Genomic DNA, 6,000 nt, shown 5'->3' on the forward strand with positions numbered 1-6,000 from the left:
TGTGTCAAACCTTGCGATACCTATCGCTGCTGCTGTGACAACTTCAACTGCTGGACATTATATCCTTCAATCCTGGTCTCTCTTGGGTCCGAGGACCTGTACCGCTGCTGACATTATTACCTGCTGCTGTGTCAAACCTTGCGATACCTATCGCTGCTGCTGTGACAACTTCAACTGCTGGACTTTATAACCTTCAATCCAGGTCTCTCTAGGGGCCGAGGACCTGTACCGCTGCTGACATTATTACCTGCTGCTGTGTCAAACCTTGCGATACCTACTTCTGCTGCTGGGACAACTTCAACTGCTGGACATTATATCCTTCAATCCAGGTCTCTCTAGGGACAGAGGACCTGTACCGCTGCTGACATTATTACCTGCTGCTGTGTCAAACCTTGCGATACCTACTTCTGCTGCTGGGACAACTTCAACTGCTGGACATTATATCCTTCAATCCAGGTCTCTCTAGGGACAGAGGACCTGTACCGCTGCTGACATTATTACCTGCTGCTGTGTCAAACCTTGCGATACCTATCGCTGCTGCTGTGACAACTTCAACTGCTGGACTTTATAACCTTCAATCCAGGTCTCTCTTGGGTCCGAGGACCTGTACCGCTGCTGACATTATTACCTGCTGCTGTGTCAAACCTTGCGATACCTATCGCTGCTGCTGTGACAACTTCAACTGCTGGACTTTATAACCTTCAATCCAGGTCTCTCTAGGGGCCGAGGACCTGTACCGCTGCTGACATTATTACCTGCTGCTGTGTCAAACCTTGCGATACCTACTTCTGCTGCTGGGACAACTTCAACTGCTGGACATTATATCCTTCAATCCAGGTCTCTCTAGGGACAGAGGACCTGTACCGCTGCTGACATTATTACCTGCTGCTGTGTCAAACCTTGCGATACCTATCGCTGCTGCTGTGACAACTTCAACTGCTGGACTTTATAACCTTCAATCCAGGTCTCTCTTGGGTCCGAGGACCTGTACCGCTGCTGACATTATTACCTGCTGCTGTGTCAAACCTTGCGATACCTATCGCTGCTGCTGTGACAACTTCAACTGCTGGACTTTATAACCTTCAATCCAGGTCTCTCTAGGGGCCGAGGACCTGTACCGCTGCTGACATTATTACCTGCTGCTGTGTCAAACCTTGCGATACCTACTTCTGCTGCTGGGACAACTTCAACTGCTGGACATTATATCCTTCAATCCAGGTCTCTCTAGGGACAGAGGACCTGTACCGCTGCTGACATTATTACCTGCTGCTGTGTCAAACCTTGTGATACCTACCGCTGCTGCTGTGACAACTTCAACTTCTGGACTTCTGGAAGGGCATGTCTACCCTGCAGCCGTTACCTGCTGCCTCAAAACCAATATTGACTTACGCTACTGCCAAGCCATCTTATGGAAGTTATACCCTGTGCCTCGAACAACGAGTGATGTCAGAGATTTATTAAAGTGGATCCGAGATGAACTTTTACTCATTGCATAATTGTTTTCATTACATATAGTTTATAGGGCATTCCTTAAGGAAAATACTTGTGTTTTTTAATACCCTAATTTCCTATAAACTAAGCAAGCCATGCCCACAGCTTCTCGAAAACGCCTTGGTGTTTGCAAGGGATTGTGTGATTTCAGTCTGGGTTGTTTAAAAAGGGTGTTGCTAGCTATAGATTTCAGGGGCAGAGTAATCACAATCTGAGAGTTGCAGTGCAGATACAGAATACAGCTCAGTGTTCTGTGTAATAGAGGAGATAGGAGTGGAATATTCAAAGAATATGCAGATATGCAGAATAGCATGCCTAGATACAGATAAGCTTGCCTTGAGTGTAATTGTGTAATATTGACTGACAAGCAGAATACATGGTTGATCCCATTGTATCACAGGAAAAAATAGTACTGTTGAAAAATACACTGTTGAAGGTGTTTGCAGCTAGATTTGCTGAGTAAACCATCTAAACTTTAGACAAGATACATAGACAAGTGACTTGTTATTATATTTACGGTTTCATATCGGATCCGCTTTAAACAAAATCATATAATATGGCATGAAAGATTTTGTTTAAAAATATGAACAAAGACTTTACATCTTGGCTACTTAATATTGTATCCAAGGGTGAATTTTGATATCCTTAAACAGGATAGGGCGCCTGGTAGAGCACATATATACACACTTCGGCGACAAATAATGCACCAGGTGTAGCCCATATAACATCTTCGGGTCTGGCCATGGATAGCGGGGATTGAAATAATTTGGGCTTGTAGCCTATATCAAAACTCAGGTGCACTTTTAGACACCTTGTAGAAGCCCATATTTCCAGAAATAACTTTGATCTCTATGGCGTCGCACTTTTCATAGATGTAGGCCAGGTGCCCTTTTCAACCGATACAGTGAATTCTTTGTTAATAACTAGGAGAGGTGTTTGACCCCCATATCATCAAATTTGATGTAAGGCAAGAAACAAATTATGCTTGAAAAATATTGCAAATCTCTAAACCTTGACAAATGAACATTTGTGTGTTACAGTAAATATATTTTGTGGTGCATACAACCGACATAAAAATATGCCAGGCAAGCAAGAGCCTGATGGTTATCAATCGTCACCAGCTAGTAGTTATACATACATTGTTCAATACATAGAATCCAACAGTGAACATGTTATAATAAATATTTTATTGCAATTTGCAACAACTTTGTTAAACTTTTTTTTAAAAAGTGAACAAATATAAAACACATAAAACAAAATTTAAACTTTTGTTTCTTAAAACAGAAAAAAAAAATAATCTGAGGGAAGTTATTTGCCCATAGACATTACTTGATGTCTGAGTGCTAATGACTAAATAGAGTGCACCTGTGTGTAATCTAATGTCAGTACAAATACAGCTGCTCTGTGAGGGCCTCAGAGATTGTCTAAGAGAATATTGGGAGCAACAACACCATGAAGTCCAAAGAACACACCAGACAGTTCAGGGATAAAGTTATTGAGAAATTTAAAGCAGGCTTAGGCTACAAAAACAATTCCTATGCCTGGAACATACCACGGAGCACTGTTCAAGCGATCATTCAGAAATGGAAGGAGTATGGCACAACTGTAAACCTCCCAAGACAAGGCCATCCACCTAAACTCACAGGCCGAACAAGGAGAGCGCTGATCAGAAATGCAGTCAACAGGCCCATGGCGACTCTGGACGAGCTGCAGAGATCTACAGCTCAGGTGGGAGACTGTCCATACGACAGCTATTAGTCATGCACTGTACAAAGTTTGCATTTATGGAAGAGTGGCAAGAAGAAAGACATTGTTAAAGAGACACTGAAGCTTAAAAAAAAGATGATATTCTGATTTGTATGTGTAGTACAGCTAAGAAAAAAAAACATTAAGATCAGATACATCAGTCTAATTGTTTCCAGTACAGGAAGAATTTAGAAACTCCAGTTGTTATCTCTATGCCAAAAAGCTAGTAAGCTCTCCCACTAACTTAGTTGTGGAAACGGCTGTTATCTGACTTTTATTATCTGAACTGTAATTGAACTGTTTACTTTTCCTCTGCTAGAGGAGAGTTCATTACTTCACAGACTGCTCTGAAAGACTCATTTTGAATGCTGAGTGTTGTGTAATCTGCACATTATTATAGGATAATGTAATCTGCGAAAAAACACTATATAACTGAAAATAAAAATATGAGAATATTTTCTTTGCTGCTAATCTTCTAGTAATTATTCATAGTACACAACCAATTCATTATATCATATATATTTTTTTCGCTTCAGTGTCTCTCTTTAACAGAAAGCATAAGAAGTTCCATTTGCAGTTTGCCAGAAGCCATGTGGGGGACACAGCAACTATGTTGAAGAAGGTGCTCTGGTCAGATGAGACCAAAATTGAACTTTTTGGACAAAATGCAACACTCTACGCTCTGTGTGGCGGAAAATGAACACTGCACATCACTCTGAACACACCACCCCCACTGTCAAATATGGTGGTGGCAGCATCATGCTCGGGGGATGCATCTCTTCAGCAGGGACAGGGAAGCTGGTCAGAGTTGATGGGAAGATGGATGGAGCCAAATACAGAGCAAACTTGGAAGAAAACCTCTTGGAATCTGCGAAAGACTTGAGACTGGGGTGGAGGTTCACCTTCCAGCAGGACAACGACCCTAAACATAAAGCCAGGGCAACAATGGAATGGTTTAAAACAAAACATATATACAGTGGTTTGCAAAAGTATTCGGCCCCCTTGAAGTTTTCCACATTTTGTCATATTACTGCCACAAACATGAATCAATTGTATTGGAATTCAACATGAAAGACCAACACAAAGTGGTGTACACATGAGAAGTGCAACAAAAATCATACATGAGTCCACATTTTTTTTACTAATAAATAACTGCTAAGTGGTGTGTGCATAATTATTCGGCACCCTTTGATCAGAGTGCATTCAGTTGCCTATAGACAGTGCCTGATGAGTGCTATTGACTAAATAGAGTGCACCTGTGTGTAATTTAATGTCAGTACAAATACAGCTGCTCTTTGAGGGCCTCAGAGGTTGTCTAAGAGAATATTGGGAGCAACGAGACCGTAAAGTCCAAAGAACACACCAGACTGGTCAGGGATCAAGTAATTGACAAATTTAAAGGAGGCTTAGGCTACAAAAAGATTTCCTATGCCTTGAACATCCCACGGAGCACTGTTCAAGCGACCATTCAGAAATGGAAGGAGTATGGCACAACTGTGAACCTCCCAAGACAAGGCCATCCACCTAAACTCACAGGCCGAACAAGGACTGCGCTGATCAGAAATGCAGTCAAGAGGCCCATGGTGACTCTGGACGAGCTGCAGAGATCTACAGCTCAGGTGGTGGAATCTGTCCATAGGACAACTATTAGTCATGCACTGTACAAAGTTGGCCTTTATGGAAGAGTGGCAAGAAGAAAGGCATTGTTAACAGAAAGCATAAGAAGTCCCATTTGCATTTTGCCACAAGCCATGTGGGGGACACAGCAACCATGTGGAAGAAGTTGCTCTGGTCAGATGAGACCAAAATGGTATTTTTTGGACAAAATGAAAAACGCTCTCTGTGGCGGAAAACTAACACTGCACGTCACTCTGAACACACCATCCCCGCTGTCAAATATGGTGGTGGCAGCATCATGCTGGGGGTGTGCATCTCTTCAGCAGGGACAGGGAAGCTGGTCAGAGTTGATGGGAAGATGTATGGAGCCAATTACAGGACAAATTTGTAAGAAAACCTCTTGGAGACTGCAAAAGACTTGAGACTGGGGTGGAGGTTCACCTTCCAGCAGGACAATGACCCGAAACATAAAGCCAGGGCAACTATGGAATGGTTTAAAACAAAACATATATATGTGTTAGAAAGGGCCAGTCAAAGTCCAGATCTAAATCCAATCGACAATCTGTGGCAAGATCTGAAAACTGGTGTTCACAAACGCTGTCCATTTAATCTGACTGAGCTGGAGCTGTTTTGCAAAGAAGAATGGGCAAGGATTTCAGTCTCTAGATGTGCAAAGCTGGTAGAGACATACCCTAAAAGACTGGCAGCTGTAATTGCAAAAAAATGGTGGTTCTACAAAGTATTGACTCAGGTGACCGAATAATTAAGTACACCCCACTTAGTTATTTATTTGTAAAAAATGTTTGTAATCATGTATGATTTTCAGTCCACTTTTTCTCACGTGTACCCATACAAAAACTTTGGCTACAAAAAAAGCCCAGGGCCGTGTTAATTACTATTCCCCCTCCAGGCCGCCATGGATAGTGGCGAATGAAATATTTCGGCTTCCAGCACTTGTAGGCTATATCAAAACTCGGGCGGCCTTTTCTACACCTTGTAGCCCATATTTCAAGAAATACTATTTATGTCTACCACTTTGTATTGGTCTTTCACGTGGAATTCTAATACAATGGATTCATGTTTGTGGCAGTAATATGATATAATGTGGAAGACTTCAAGGGGGCAGAATACTTTTGCAAGCCACTG

General features: G+C 42.1%; 1 protein-coding gene across 2 annotated transcripts in view; it reads left to right on the plus strand.

The window, feature by feature from the left end:
* The window catches only part of LOC137562553 (uncharacterized), a 247,734-nt gene that overhangs the window by 68,508 nt on the left and 173,226 nt on the right, over positions 1-6,000 (plus strand). The window lies entirely within an intron of this gene.

Source organism: Hyperolius riggenbachi, chromosome 3, assembly GCF_040937935.1.
Source record: "Hyperolius riggenbachi isolate aHypRig1 chromosome 3, aHypRig1.pri, whole genome shotgun sequence".
In the NCBI taxonomy this organism is placed as follows: domain Eukaryota; kingdom Metazoa; phylum Chordata; class Amphibia; order Anura; family Hyperoliidae; genus Hyperolius; species Hyperolius riggenbachi.